The following is a 16,754-nucleotide window of genomic DNA, read 5'->3' as shown; positions in this document are numbered from 1 at the left end:
GGCTCTTAGGCTACACACTCAGGGCTGCCTCATAGATCGCCGGAGAACCTGAGACACTGTCGCTGCAGGGGTCGACGTTCTGTTTATGGCTCTGCAGCACCACCAGGACAGGCTTCCTGGGTGTTTACGCAGTGCACAAACCAGAGTCCGCACTCGAAAGCGGTGGAGGTATAATGCTCTGCAGTTTCAATCTTAAGACTCTTGATGATTTTACCTTCGACTTGGAGTTTTCAACATGAAGTCCTACGGTATAATGGAACGTGCTCTGCGGATTTGGAACCTCCATCCCCACTGTCCTACCTCCCACGGATGTAGATTCTTTACCACATCTTTCTGGTTCCTGGTCAGTGGCCGCTCTGCCCTTCACCCCACCACATCCGCACCGGGTCTGGGCTGTGCTCGGTTAAGGATCAGGGTCAAGCACCTACCCCTGCGAGGATGCCTAGGTCCCCGCCCCTCCAGCACTTGTGGGAGTCAGTACTCATGCCACTGCGGACCTTTGTGCCCAAGGGAGCCCCCTATGAAATAATGAGAAAGAGAACATGACAAGCCATAAGAGAAAGAAAAGAAGAAAAAAGCAAGGGAAGCTTTTCTTTGCTTTCTTTTAATTGTAGTAAAATTCGCATAACATAAAATTGCCCTCTTAATCATTTTAAGCTCGCAGAGTTCTGAGGTGTGAAAAAATTTCATTCTGCTGTGCAACCAAGGTTTGACAGTATGAAAGGAGAACTCTGGGCCAGTTGAATAGGAAATCCGGGCTTCCGCCTCCCTCCCCTCTGGCCCTGGTAACCAGCATTCAGCTTTCTGTTTCTATGAATCTGACCACTCTGGGTACCTCACCAGAGCTGAGTCACACAGGATTTTGTCTTTTTGTGACTGGTTGATTTCACCAGGCACTGTGTCCTGGACGTCCACCCATGATGCAGCAGGTGTCCGGGTTCCTAAACCTGAATAATACTCCATCGTCTGTACAAATCACCCTGTGGGCCCATTCATCCACCCACGAACCCTTGAGTCTTGCATCTCTTGGCTAAGGAGCATGGTGTGCGAAGATCTCTTTGAGACCCTGCTTTCAATTCTTTTGGGTCCATGCCCAGAAGTGGAATTGCTGGATCAAACGAACTTCTGCTTTTTGAAAACAAACATTTTCATTCTGAACTGGGCGGTGCAAATTATGCAGTTGGCAGCCCTGCCACTCCCAAAGAGGGCATGTAGGAATCATCAGCATCAGAGGACTGCTCTGTGTCAGCCGGTGAAACCGCAGACTCTCAAAAAAAAAAAAAAAAAAAAAAAAAAAATGCATGAATGGCAAGTGTCACCACCACTGTGGAACAAATGAGAACAATGAGGCACTGAGTAAGTGTCACCACCATCAGGAGCACCTGTAGCTATAGAACATTCTGGAACTGATTTATCCATGCATGGAAACACTCCTTCAATACACATGTCTTGAACACTGTCTAGGCACCAGGCCTCTAGGGGGCACGGGGGGTACAGAAGAAAGCAATGCAGACAGGGTCTTAAAGCAACTAATGGCACATTTGACAGTTTATCATGACAGATCCTATAAAGGAGAAATGTTGGGCTCTGAACCCAGGGCTGAGGAGCTTGACTGGACATGGGTCACAGTACCCATCTGCAGGAGGTTGACAAGCTAGGGCAGGAGCTCCAAAATGCTATGTGAGATGATATCTTTTATTTTTAGTAAGTGCATATTCACTTTAATATATATATGTACACACACACACACACACACACACACACGCATGCACACATTCAACTCTCAATTCTTAAATATTTCCTGAATGGAGCTCAGTTTTAAAAAGTCACATAAACATAAATAAGTTAAATATAAAGGAAATATTCAAAATAAAAATAAACTGGGGACTGGGGCTCTAGCTCTGTGGTAGAGTATTTGATCACCAGTACTACAAAAATAAAGGAAAAAAAGAATTAAAAAATAAAAATAAATCAAGTCAAAACTATACAGATAAGATAAAAGAATCTAGAGTTTGCAACTCAACTGACTGCAGTTTGGAAACTACTTGTAGATTTTACAGATAAATATGTTTTTGAATATGAGCAACTTAAAATTTAGAAGGACAAGGGCTAAGACACAGCTTAAGTCACAGAACCAGGACAGTGTCGGTGTACCAGAGGGGCTCCTAACTCACTTTAGGATTCAGGAAGGGCTTCCCTGAATGTGCATAGAGTGAATCTTATCCTTTTAATGACTCGACCCAGATATATTTGTGTCAACTCTTCAAATACTAGCAGTGCAGACCCATGGGAATCAGCTTAAGAAGAGGAGTAATTTCCAGTCAAGGATGCACAGTGGTCTCATGATGGTCCTGGGCACCAGAGTGACAGGCCTACGACCGTCTGTGTCCCTTGTTCTTGCTGGATGTGAGCATCTGCTTTTCCACCTCTCTTGCCTTTCTCAGTGTATTTCTGAGCAGATAAGTGGGAAAGTCTGCCCGCGCCCTTGGATCTCTTCATTCTAAGGCCCAGCTAGCTGGAGTGAGTCGATATCTCACTTCCAAAGTCCTGATTTCCAGAGAGATAATTCAGTGTGGGTCCGGCACAGGTGACCTCAGAAGGGAATCCTTGTTTACACGAGGACTACTATTACCCTGTGGAACAGAGAAGGGGCAACTCCCAGAATCCAGGTGGGAACCTGGGAAAACCCTCATTCCAACAGCTTCCAGAGGACTCCTCTGTGTCCAACATAATGTAGGAACTGAAAAACAAGAATAATTCCTCATAGGGCACTCTGACAGTAACGGCGGTGTGCTGGGAGAGCTGAGGTGACAAGAGACCTCAACAACACCATCCAACCTGGGATCCAGGAGTCCTGCAGAAGAAGAGAAGCGGGACCATGGGTTTGCCAGATGCTAAGGACTTTGGTATATTTCGCCTATAGGAAGGAGGTGGAGAGCAAATGCAGTTTGGCCAGGTAATATTTTTCAAAGATATAAAGTTATCTCAGAAAATCATGGGATTCAGCCCATGCACATTTGAGAGCTTGCGCTATTCAGCAGAGTACCTGCTCCTACATTCATAGCTCTTATCTGTGTCAAGTACACACTTTGCGCTAAGTATTTTATACGCATTAATTCGCAATGACTTTATGATGTATACTTACCATTATCTCCATTTCTAAAAATGAGAAAATTAAGGCACAAAGAGGTCAAGGAACGCATCCAAGGTTGCAGAGTGTTATAGTTTGGATATGATATGTTCCCCCAAAAGCTCCTGTGTTAGTGCAGGTGGTGAAATGATTAGATGATGAGAGCTGTAGTCTAAGTAGTGGATCAATCTAGTTGATGGATTAATAATTTAGAAGGACCAACTGGGTGGTTACTCTAGGCAGGTGGGGCATGGCTGGAGGAGCTGGATCACTGAGGGCATGCCTTTGGGGTTTGTATGGTGCCTTGCTTGCTCTCTCTCTGCTCGCTAGCTGCCATGAGCTGAGCAGTGCTGCTCCACTGCACCCTTCCTCCATGATGGTCTGCCTCACCTTGGGCCCAGAGTGATGGAGTTAGCTGACTGTGGACTGAACCTTTGAAAACATGAGCCTCCAAATAAACAAATAAACTTTTCCTCCTCTAAGTTGTTCTTGGCAGGCATTTTGGTCACAGTGATCAAAAGCTGACTAGCAGGGAAATGAGGGCCTGGGACTCAAATCCAAGCAGTCTGTCTCCTGAGCCTGTGTTCCTGATCAAAGGGTCCAACAGACCAGGGTTAAAATCTTGCTCTCCCCTCACTTATTATAAAGTCTCTTTGACCTATTGATCCAGTGATAAAATGAAACAAAAAGATGTCTACTTTATAAGATCATTGTGGAGACTAAAGGTAAAAAAGTCTCTACCTATGAAGCACTTAGGACAGATGGGCTCTTGACTGAACATAGCTATTCTGTTCAGGAAGTGGCAGTGAATCTGAATGGCATTTGGCTCCCACGTACACCTGGTGATGTTGGTGTGTTCCCAGTTTCCACAATGGAATTGCCTGCGTAGGCCCACTCTGTTTAAGTGGTCCACCTCTTTGCAAGGGAATAATCAATGTAATTGTTACCCAGGGCCAGGGTGGCTGGTACAGTTCAATCAATTGTTGTGTCTACACATCCTGCTGAGTGACAGCCTATGTGTGCTTTTTATATAGTCATCTAAGTTTTCCATTCTCCTTATGGAGGTAGCACACACACGGTAAGGGTACGACTCAGGTGTTACACGCAATGTGTCCAGGCCACATATGCACATTCATCCAGGCCAAGGTCTAGAACATTTCCAGTGCCCAGTTCCCAAAGGCTCCGTTTGTCCCTCCCCATTGTTTCCCACCCCCAGTGGTAGCCACTGATCTGACTTCGATTGTCTTGGATCAGTTTTGCCTGTTCTTAAACTTCACAGAGATGCGGTCTTCTGGATTTGCGCTACAGGCCTTTTAGTGGGTACTTCTTGCTTTTCAGTCAGAAAGGTGAGCAAGCTGTGTGGCCAGGGAGCCTTTGCTGAAAACCCCTCCTTCCTACTGGAGACCATCAGGCTAAGTGAAATAAACCAATCCCCAAAAACCAAAGGCCAGCTGTGCTCTCTGATAAGCAGATGCTAACTCATAACAAGGCAGGGAGGGCAGGGAATAAAAGTTAATTGGATTAGACAAAGGGAAATGAAGGAAAGGGAGGGGGGGTGGGAATAAGAAAGACAATAGAATGACTCAGATATAAATTTCCTATGTTCATATATGAATACATAACCAGTGTAACTCTGCATCATGTACAACCACAAGAATGGGAATTTATACTCTATGTATAGATGATATGTCAAAATACATTCTACTGTCAGGTGTATCTAAAAAGAACAAATAAAATAATATATAAAAAATAACACCCCTCTTTCTTTACTACACCCCACCCCCCCACACACACACACACCCCTGTGCTGGAAAACACATGCCAATAGGAAGAGGCAATCCACTGGCATTCTTAAAACGTTGAAATAAAAAGGTCAGTAGAAGCCCCAGGGTATCATGAACTAATAAATGTTCACCAAAATTAGGAATTCAGCAATTAAATATTGACACCTGTGTTATAGCTCTCCCAAAGACCTGGCAGAGGATTTATAGGATGTGAGGGTGAGGAAAGAAAGGCGTGTAGCCATAGCTGGAACTTAAGGCAGCCTCCGATCACTATGCTTTGGGATGTGACTAAGAATAATGGCCTAAAAAAATCAGGCTTTTCCACATTTACAATGTCCCAGGCCTTGTACAGTGAATTTTGTATATCTTGTTTCAATGAGTAGGTGTTAGGCTCATTTTGCAGATGGGAAAACTGAAACTCAAAGCAGTTAAATTGCTGAAGGTACCAGAATAAGTGAAGGTGCCAGGATATGGACCCCAATGGGTTCCTGAGATTCTGGAACCCATCTCCTCAGCCATTCCACTGTGCACAGGTAAGGGGTGCGGGGTATCCCCAGGAGGACTTTGGCTTTGGTAATGAACAAAGGTGCTGCCTCTCCTGTGGCTCATAGAATGAATGGCTTCCTTTCAACCCTCAAGCAAGACAAGAGCAGGGAGGGATGACAATTCCTACCTTGCTGGTTGTTTAAAGGTCAGTACTAAAATGTGTGAAGGGCCTCTCTCTGGAGGGCATTCAGCCAAAGGTGACTGTCAAGATTAGTTGCCCGGTGCTCACTGGAGGCCAGAGCTTGGCCCGCAGCTTCTCCAGCAGGAGCGGCAGCGCTATCCATGGTGAGTCTGCATTTCTCTGTCACCTCATACAGTGTGGACCTCACAGCTGGAGCTGTCTTTGGCCTGAAGGTCTCACCTGACACTTCACAGACGTGGCAGCAACTGAACACAAGTCAACCCATAGATCTGAACGACTTGCAGTAGCCCATCAATTCGGTGAAACAACTATTATTGATTTCTGGGGTTTTTTCCTCCCTACTAGTTGTTTAACAGAATTGATGGGTGCTCTGTGGAATTGATTATGCCAGTCAGTTCTTTTAGTGTGATAGAGACAAAATGATAGTGTGTTCCCCAGAAAACGAATGAATCTGCTCGTTACAGAGAACATTCCAGCAAATCATTTTTTCCTTTGACAGTGGTTTTCTTTCTCTACTTCTCCACTTCATCAGGGAATTGGAAAGCATTTAAGAGGGCTTTCATTGCTTGTCAATATGCTGATAAACTGGCTCCCCTTCCATTTTCTTACAGTTCCCAGGAACTGATTCAATGCCAAAATGAATCCACCAGTCTCCCTCTTCCCCACACCTAGACTTTTGCCAGTTCTGAGTCATTGAAATCACTGTGTTCTATGCATTCCCTGCCACCACCACCAATCAGGCTCATCAAAGCCCATTTTCGACATTAAATGGAAATGCAGACGCTCGGGCAAGTCGACTGTGTGCCAGCTCTTGGGAGTGATGATTTACACACCTATGATTGATATTTTCTTCCCCGGAGGTGGCTTTTCATGGATGTCAGACAGCTCCACAATTGTTTTCACTGACAGTAATATAAAAAACAGATATCGGGACAAGGCCGGGGCTGCGGGGAGAGAGTGGAAAAAAGGGAAGAACTGCATGGAGTGAATTCTGAAACCCCTCTCTGAGCCTGTATACTTCCCTCAGCCATGGGGAGAGTCAGACTTACTGACCCCCTTTTACAGATCGCATTATAGTTGAATTTTTATTAACTTTCAAAAACAGCAGTCTGTCTCGGCATCTTCACCATTCCACTGTTGTGCTGAGATTTCAGGGTTATGGAAATTAGCTTGCCACTGAGATTCTCACATACAATAAAGGAGGAAATGATCTTAAGGACAGGGAATTTCACTCACCACCAAGCTCCATAAGTCAGTTGACTTGGAATATGCCGCATAGCTTTCATATTTTATACAGCATGAAATGTCAAAATTCCTGCCAACTCATGTAATACAGTGTGACATTAAGGCTGGGTCGACATAATGCTGATATTTTAAAAACTTTTATTTGCTCCTCCATATTGACAGACTTTGTGGTGCATAAAAGATAAGTCAGGAAACAAGCCTCCTTCTTTGAAAACTAATGAGGAATTGTAAATGTGACTACAAGGTACTAGAAAGTGGATAATCTCTCAATGGTGTCAGAAAAATGTTCCTCAAAGTGGCAGGTATAAAATGAGTTGGGAACACCCATAAATGATTAAAATCTCTTAGCAAACCAGAAATAGAAAGGAAATTCTTTAACCTGATTTTTTTTTTAAGCATCTATTAAAATCCACAGCAAGCATTATCCCTAACGGCAATGAGTGAAAGTATTCTCTCTGAAACAAGGGACAGGGCAAGAAAGCCTGTGACCAGCACATAGCATTGGCGATGGCTGCCAGCATAGTAAGAAAAAGACAGGAAACCTGGGAGGATTGGAAACAGGAAAACAAGCTGTCATTTTTCACAGTTGATATGACTGTCCATAAAGAAAACTCCAGATACCTAAAATTAAGCAGGATTGACGACAAAGTTCCACACTGTTGTTTGATATAAAGATCCATCATCCAAGATCAATTGTCTTCCTGTTGCCAAGTCATCGAGCCAACAGATGATTATGTAGCACTTATTGTGCGTCACTGTTCCAGGTGCTTGGGGGACACTGATGAAAAAGGCCAAGAGCTTTGCTCTTGTTGGTCTTTCCAGTGAGAATCGCTTTTATTTATTTATTTATTTATTTACTTACTTACTTACTTACTTATTTAATTTATTTATTCATTTTGTGAAGAGTACCAGAGATTGAACTCAGGGGCACTTGGCCATTGAGCCACATCCCCATCCCTGTTTTGTATTTTATTTAGAGACAGGGTCTCACTGAGTTGCTTAGGGCCTCGCTTTTGCTGAGACTGGCTTTCAACTCCCAATAATACTGCCTCAGCCTCCTGAGCCCCTGGGATTATAGGTGTGCACCACTGTGCCCGACCAGAATTACTTTTAGAATGTCATGAAATGAGTGGACTCAGCAAGACTAGATGACCCAAGGAGGTTAGGAGGCTGGTGAATATTAGGGTTCTGATCCAGGCTGGCTTGCTGTTTGCTATCCCCAATGACAAAATGTGTACCTGCTCTTGGGTCATCAAAGTCTAACTACAGCTGAAAGAAATCAGACCAGCACACCAAGAGCCAAATTTGAGTTTTGTTTGGTTGACACAATGTTGTCTTTTTGTTTTTAATCACACCTCCCAAATTTCATAATGATTGATCAATATTAACTCTTAAGCAATCCACATTCAAATATCCCTAATTATGTCAATAAAAGATCATCATAACCAACATAAAAATCCAGGATCTGAAGAATGCTCACACACATATTGGTCATATTGCCTTAGGTCCCCTTTAATCTAGAACATGTTGATGCTATGTGCTTCTAAGAGGATCACATAGCAAGCATATAATGTCATCGCGGTGCCTGCCTATAGCTTGAATCCTGACTGTCCCCAGAGGCCCATGTTTTGAAGGCTTGGTCACAAGCTCTGGTGCTATTGGGAGGTGGTGGAACCTTTAGGAGGTGAGGCCAAGTGGGAGGAGGTTAAGTCACTGGGGATGTGACCCTGAAGGGACATTGGGATTCCAGCCCCTTCACCTCTCTCTCTGCTTTCTGGCTGCCATGAGATGAGCAGCAAGTCCCCCACACACTCCTGCCACGATGTACTGCACTGCCACAGGCACAAAGCAACAGAGCCAAGTGACCACGGACTGAAGTCCCTGAAAAAGTGAGCCAAGATAAACCTTTCCCTCTTGCAAGCTGACTCCTCAGGTACTCATGACCGTGATGTGTAGCCAGCTCACATAGGACCATTGGAGGTGTCACCTTTGATCTCTTGGTCAAGGAAGGGTCTGTCACACACCTCCACTTCGAAGGTAACTTCTGCTTTGTAATTTTAAGTAATTAGCAAAGAGATGCTTTGAGATCCTATGATTCTCTTCCGTAACCTCTTTCCACCTAGCCTGCATCCATTGTTACATTGAGATTTTGGCATTTTTTAAAAAGTTTACATGTTGCTATATATTTAAAAAGTTATACTCTCTCCTTGGACAGAGGTCTTTCAGTCCGTATGGCCTTATTCATGACCCAATATACACATGATGTTAGAATAGAAGCCCTCATATCCTATGCATTTAAACGAGTTAGAGATTTGTTAATGCAGATACAAAGGAATTATAAGAAAAAAATATATATTTAATACATGTTATAATGTTTTCATATACATGTGTATATAATATTTTAACTTATATATAGATAATATTTAACTTAAAAATTAATTTGCCAGATTTTTTTATTCAGGGTCAAGAACTTTTCTTTGACATCATTTTTGCACAGATGACACCCATGCATATCATTTACAATTTCTAGTTTATTTGCAGTAGATCAATAATTTAAAAATACTTGTGAAACAATATTCTAAATCTAAAGGATTTTTTTTTCTTTTCTAATCACCTAACCTGTATGTATTTAAAGACAGTTTTTCTCATTGAGTCTTTCCCACTTAGTTTTCAAAGAAATAACTTTCTTTTCATACACACAGGTATTTATTTAATATTTCACTGTCATATTATTATTGTTAAATATAAATTCTACTGAGACTACCACTCAAGTGATAGAAGTAGAAATGCAGAGATGTCAAAATCTCAATTATTGCTTATATTAAACACATCTTCTTAATCTGATGTTTTGACATTTGGGAACTTACCAATCCTGGGGAAACTGTTCCTCCAAGAGTTGGTCAATTCCTAGAGGTAGCTCTGTGAATTCCTTAAACCAACAAATCCAGAGCATTCTCCTCCTACCTCTTCTAACAGACTCTTACACTCCAGCCCTAATTACCTAGGACCAGGTAACAGACACTCAAGACAGTCCCTGAACCCCAGAGCCTGCTGAAATTCAAACCAGTCAATCCTTGGCCAGCTTATTCTGCCTCACCCATTTCTTTCCCTGGAAATTAAAATAAAGCCTCTCGTTATGTTTCCTCTTGTTCCTTCCACTTCCTTCCCTGATAACCCTGCATAGTGTGGCATAACCTCTCCTCCTGGGAACTTTGAGTGACAAACCATCTTTTCAGTGTCAGTTATCTTGTAACTTATTAAACTCATTATACCTGATTGATAGAAAACAAAACCTATATTTAAAAATATAGGTGTTGCTGATGCTCCTGGTGCATGGATTACACTTTAAATAACACTGTTCTAACCACAAATCATCTCTTTAGCTTGTCCAAAGTTTTTACTATCATCTTTTGAGTCCTTAATTTCAATTACTTTCCATTTCTAATAATTCCTTTTGATTAAATTCCAGTTCTCTGATGAAATTTTCCATCTTGTCATAAACTTTCTTGAATTTACAAACCTATTTAATTCAAAGCTTGTGTCTGAGAGTTCTGATGTCAGAAAATTATGAATTTTTTTAGGTTATCTAATTTTTTCTTGGTCTTGTTTGTTAGTATGTCTAGTCATTTTTGTCAAATGCTGGACATTGTCTTTGGAAAATTATAGAGGCTCTGGATGAACGTTATCCCCAATAAAAGAGAACTTACCCTGTCCCTTATAAAGTGACATAGAGAGAGGTCACCTATGTCTAATCAGGCTGTGAGCAATCTCAGGCTAGATACAATCTTTGAATATCTTAACCCATTACTAGTTCACTTCTGTTCTTGAAATGTAGCACTTCAAAAGTTCCAACTTAAAACTTGAAGTGTTTCCCACAGTTCCTCCTCTGACAGGTCCCAAACACCAATCATTCAAAGTTTGCTCCACTCAAGCTACTTCATGCCTGGTTTCTTTCCCTTGTCCCTGAACAGCTTGATTAACTAATATATTTAGGGGAAAACATACTGAGTTAAAGTTACTCTTTCCACTTCTTATATCTCTGAAATCCTGACCTTCCAAGTCCTGACTGCCTTATCAGCCCCAAACTCCAATTTAGGACTCCCATGCCCCATGAGATTCACTGCCCCTCTTCCCTTGTCAAAAATCAACAGGTGCACCCTGAGGTCAGCAGCATGAAGAAATCTGGTCTAACTTCAATGAACTCTTCTGCTGTCTAGCATCTTGCCCCTCACATCAAGGCAGCCTCCATTATCCACTTATGCCTTGAAACATTTTCTTTTTTAATTTATCCAGCTTTCCTAGTTTTTCTCAGCAGAAGCATTGGTTCACTACAAAATATTCCATCATAACCAGAAGCAAAGGTCCACTAAGGACAAATAGAAAGATGCCTTCTAAATATTGAAGGTAAGACTAAGAGGCAATACCACAGCTTCTTAGAGGAACAAAATGATAAGGATAAGAGAATGAGGGAATTTAGAACAGCAACAAAAAATGGTAAGAGATATGATTCATGGGATATAGGTTGTCTAGGAAAGGGATGAAGGCATGAGAGGGCTTAAAGGAAAACAGAGGCCAAACATCAGAAGCCAATGGCATGGCCTTTTCTCTAACTAGCCCTGTATCCAATTGATCATCTACCAAATCTCCACAGGCACCATACAACTAGCACTCAACTCAGTGGAATGTTCCAAAACTTCAAAATTGAAGGAATGTCTATTCATGTGAAATGTGGCTAGAAATTATCTTGGAAATGTGACCATTACATGCTTCCCCCACTTGACTGTAAGTTCCACTAAGGGAGAGACATGTAGTCATCATATCTCATCAGCACCTGCTCAGTGCTTGGTGTAAGAAGCCATGTTAAAATTCTATTATTCCTCTCCACAGAAACCTTTAGGAAAAGGTGAACAATTTATATGATCTAGAGAGAAACCAGAATACTTAAAAGTCTGCTGAATGACTAGATGAATGCTTCATTAAAAGTTCAAATAAAATTCTGTGAAAATCATGAAATTACATAGATTCTAAATATACTTTGAAAGTGGAGCCAGTAAAATTTCACTCTGTGGAATGTGAGAGAAAGAGATAGATCAAGGATGACATTAGCCTGAGCAATTGAAAGGATGGATTTGACATCAACTGAGATGAAGAAAGATGTGGGTGTTGCAGGTGTGAAGAAGGGCCAGTTGAGAGTTTTGTTTTATACATGCTTGCTCAGAAATATCCATTAGACATCCAAGCTGAGCTGTCAAGTAGATTTCTAGAAGAATTTATAGTTTCTAGCACATAGAGAATATTTAAAGTCTTACAACTGGAGTTTACCTATATGGTACCCTTACTATCTTCTCTTTGTCCCCCTATTTCCACTTCTCCATCCTCCTTTGTACCTCCAGGAGACTGGCTCATTTGGACTCTATCAATGAGATTTCTAACTTAATTTGGGGTTCAACCAGTGGGTTAAACAAGAGACCAACAGGAGCAAGGAGAGAATGTGGGGCTGTTGATTTCCCTGGGTTCCTCCCTGCTGAGCTATGTGCTCGATCTGTCCTCTATCTAAAGCTGCAGCTCCCACCAATCAGTTCTTTCATCCCACTTTCCTTTCTGGGTTCCATTAACCACTCCTGCCTCAAGTCCCTTCAGGTGTCCCATTGTTTCTAACTCCAGAATACAGGTGGTTCTTGATGTAAGACAGTTTAATTTGTTATTTTTTTTTATTTTAAATGGTGCAAAAGCAATACATATTCAGTAGAAACCATACTTCCAATTTTGAGTTTCGATCTTCTGCTGACCTGGTAATACACAAGATCGTCCTCTCTGACACTGGAGAACAGCAGCAAGCCACAGCTCCCAGTCAGCCAGGTGATCACTAAGGAAACACCAGCACTCTATGTGTGCTGTGCTGCTAAGCTAGGATGTTCTGTGGATTAGGTGGATTAAATGTATTTTCAACTAGCAATGGATTTGCTATGATGTCACTCCACCATCTGTACTGAATTATCAGTTGTTAATGTTCCTAAATCATGCTTACATTTTATAAAAATTCCCATTATTAAACTCTGCTCAAATTACCTAGATGTTTACTGTCAGAGCCCTAACCAATGCAGGGAGAAAATATACAACTCTAAGGACTGGGACCTGGGACAGTCAACTTAAGAAATTGGAAAGAAGCAAGGCATCCCAGCAACTCAGGAGTCTGAGGCAGGAGGATAGCAAGTTCGAGGTCAGCCTCAGCAACTTTGTGATTCCTTCAGCAATATAATGAAATCCTGTCTCAAAATAAGAAGTAAAAAGGACTGGGGATGTAGCTCAGAGGCAAAATGCCCCTGGGTTCAATTTGTATTATCAAAAAGAAGAAGAAGGAGGAGGGGGAGGAGGGGGAGGTGAGGGAGGAGAAGGGGGAGGGGGAGGAGAAGGAAAAGTTAGAAAGAACAGGAATAAATGAAGGAAACTAAAAAGGAGTCACCAGTGAGGTAAAAGAAAATTGAAGAAAGTGTGGGCAACCTGGACACCAAGTGTGGAAAGAATTTTAGAAAGATGACCAACTGCATCAATGGTGTAGGTAGAGCATGTGAGACAAGGACCAACTGAGAATGTGCCATTGTTTTAGCAACTTGGCAGTTCGATCATTGATCACCTTGACAAGAGTGATTTTGGTGAAATGCTGATGGAATGCTTTCCTGTACAGATGTCACAGACAGGAAGTGAGAAGAGATTCTGATGATGTCGTCCCAAGGGCAATAAATACTCATAATTCCTGGGAAATTAGATATAAAACTATATTAAAGTCATATTTTTAATCAGTATAGCACTATAATAATGGCCAACATTAAACAAGCACCAAGGTTCAGGATCAGGGCTAAGTGCTTTGCAAATACTGTTTTATTTAATCTTCATAACAATTCCATGAGACAAAATAACTATTCCTGTTGATTAATTCATTTAACAGCTATTTCTAAGGGCTAAGTATCATTCTACATCAGTAATCAAAAAAGGAAAACAAACCTTTTTAACAGAACTTTGTTCTGGTTGCAGGTCTCCAATGAGGGACTACGACACATGAAAGTTACATTATTTTTCCAAATTCAGAAAACTAGAAAGTAGAGGAGCTGAAATTTGAATAAAATGCTGCTCTTTCCAACATATTCTTTTGGCTTTGAAATAGTGTGCAAACATGTTTACAATTTAAAAGGCTGTATTAAAAAAATCAGGCATGACTTTAAGATTTCTATAGGCTAAATGTGATTGCTTCAGCCAGTCTTGATTTCATATTCAAATATGAAATATATATATGATCATGCAGTATTTGTCAAGGACTAAGATAAAAAGTCCAAATATCAAGGTTTCTGCCTGGGAAACCCACCGTGGTTTACTGCATTTGGATTTCAAAGGAAGCATGAACACACAAACAACACCCTCAAACACAGGTGCCCTCTCTGACACGCACATGCATGCTTTCAAGTACAGCTTTTTGGTGACATTGGCTTTATGTGTCTTTGAGCAAGTCAGAAGGATGAGGGGCTTTCCAGAAGAAAGTACACAAAAGCGCTTTCTGGGGTGGAAAAGCCTTCTTTAGATATTTGTCCAGTGGCAATATTTACAAAGCCCCTGACTGTAGGAACCCCCCAAATCCCTCCCTGAATGAGAGCAGAAGGAGTCAGCTACTGGAGACCTGGACCTCCCTTCCTAGCAGCGGCGGGGGCCTGCTGGGTGCCCAAGAGGGAGAGTAGCTTTACCCATGGGACTGTAAGTACCTTCGTGAAGCACATGGGAGGTGACAAATGGCCTTTAAATCTATTTTCATGGTTAGAAAATCCTCAGTGCTTCATTTATTTATTTTTAATCTTCTGGGTGGATGTCTTTTATATGGGCATATTCCTGATTGGACCCCAGCTAATGGGATTTTCTGATTCCACCCAAGTATGTTAGAAGATAACATGTTTCTCACTTGATTACCAGGCTGTGGTTGTGCCGTCCATCCTGCTGCCTTATGGCTTTTATTTTTAATCTCTGTGAGTTCTGAATGCTCAAAGAGAAGCCCTCAGAATCATTCATCTTAAGCTCGCTGGCGGCTGCCTCCCCGTGTGTATGTCCATACAGAAGATGAAATTCCCATGAGTGAGTTTGGGCTCTAAGCTCTCTGCTAGCTATGCACACAACCTTCCAACAGAATTTCTAGTTTCATGCTTTGCAGAACACGGAGAAGAAAGAAAATCTTCCTTGTGGATCAGGTATCAGATACTCTAACGGACATTTTATAAACATTGGTTCCCATTTATTATCTCCATTAGTGGGCTAGAAAACATGTGTGAGAGGCCCAGTTTTCAAGAGGCAGAGCCAAAGTTGGAGCCTAGTTCTCACAGTTAGTTGCTTACATTGAATGAACAGTTTTCCATTGTCTGGTGAAGTCCTCCTGTGCCAGAGATTGCTAGCTTTCCCCCAGCAACCATCCTCTCTTCTCTCTCAATTTTAAATGAATGAATGGTTCCCCAAAATAAAGGCAACATTTCCTAGCTTCCTTGTGGCATGGTTTAGTTATATAGGAAAGTTCTGGCAAATGGAAAGTAAGTAGAGGTAGAATGAGCCTCTTCTAGTTGGTTCCATTAAAAAAAGGAAGGAAGGAAGGAAGGAAGGAAGGAAGGAAGGAAGGAAGGAAGGAAGGAAGGAAGAAAGAAAGAAAGAAAGAAAGAAAGAAAGAAAGAAAGCAAGCTTTTTCTCCTGCCCACTTGCAGGGAAGGCTTAAGATATTTTGAACCCTGGATGAAGTCAGCCCCAAGAGCAAGGAAACAAAATGCAGAATGGGTTCCTGTCACCAATGCCATGAAGCTACCCTACCCATCTTATGACATGAAAGACAAAAAAAAAAAAATTTCTATTTGTTTCCCTTGCTGATATTTTGGATCTCTGCCACCATGACCAAGCCTACAGCCTGACCAAAATACCACATTTAGAAAGTTACATTTTTCTTCTCATCTCTTTTCTGAGAGCAAGGTTTTTTCCTAAAGGAATTTAAGTAAATACAAGAATAGCAAGTCCCATTGGGAGGCCTTTGTTGACCACAGAACACCCTCAAAAAGCAAATAACTTAGTATACAGAGAAATATGTAAAGTTAGAAGATTTTGCACAATGAGAAGCCTTAGCAACATCCAAGGACCCATGGGGGAGATGCTATTATATCTAAGATGCAATGAAGAGGTAATTAGTAAAACAGGTGCTACGTGCATTTTTTTTTTATTGTTTATTTTTTAGCTTTTGGGTGAATATTCCTTCTTATAGGGATGTCCTGAGACTACAGATGTGAAAACAGTAGCTGGAAGCACTGGCTCTTGAATTAAAGAAAATCAAGGCTGGGTGCCAGCTCAGTCACTCAACAGCCTGGGGAAAGACCTTCACTTTTCTAAGCTTTGACCACCACTCTGCTGTTAGTAACTAAGACCTCACTCAACAGGAAAGAGGGTAAAAGCAATGACTGGCAAATTCACAAACAAGCAAATATAAGTGACCAATAAACGTGGAAAAAGTCAACTCTAGTTACCAGAAAAGAGTAAAAATGGACACTGAGAGGGGCACAAGATAGGGAGTCAGAAGCCTTGAGTTCTAGTCTAGTTTCTACTGGCTTCATCAAATTTTGATCAGCCTCAGTTTCCCCAAATAAGAGGACTCAAAGAGATGACTTCTAGTGTCTATGACTGCTACTGTTTGAATGTGTTCCAGAAAATTCATGTGTTAGAAACTTCATCCTCAAATTCATGTTAATCATATCTGGAGGTGGGATCATATAGCATTAGTGGCTTAATGAGTAAAGGAAGAGAGATCTGAGCTAACACATCTGTTCTGTCTCACCTAGTGATCCCTTCCACCATGCTGTGATGCCACAAGCAGGCCCTCACCAGGTGCTGACAGATGCCT

General features: G+C 41.7%; 1 non-coding gene across 1 annotated transcript; it reads right to left on the bottom strand.

Moving 5' to 3' along the window:
* Positions 1 to 11,671: 11,671 nt before the first annotated feature.
* LOC124986063 (U5 spliceosomal RNA) lies at positions 11,672 to 11,788 on the bottom strand. Its single transcript, XR_007108965.1, has one exon. It is a non-coding gene; the product is annotated as a U5 spliceosomal RNA (small nuclear RNA).
* Between the last annotated feature and the right edge of the window lie 4,966 nt (positions 11,789 to 16,754).

This window comes from Sciurus carolinensis, chromosome 5, assembly GCF_902686445.1.
Source record: "Sciurus carolinensis chromosome 5, mSciCar1.2, whole genome shotgun sequence".
Taxonomy (NCBI): Eukaryota; Metazoa; Chordata; class Mammalia; order Rodentia; family Sciuridae; genus Sciurus; species Sciurus carolinensis.
Note: the sequence above shows the minus strand (reverse complement) of the source record. Positions and strands in the feature narration are given on the sequence as shown.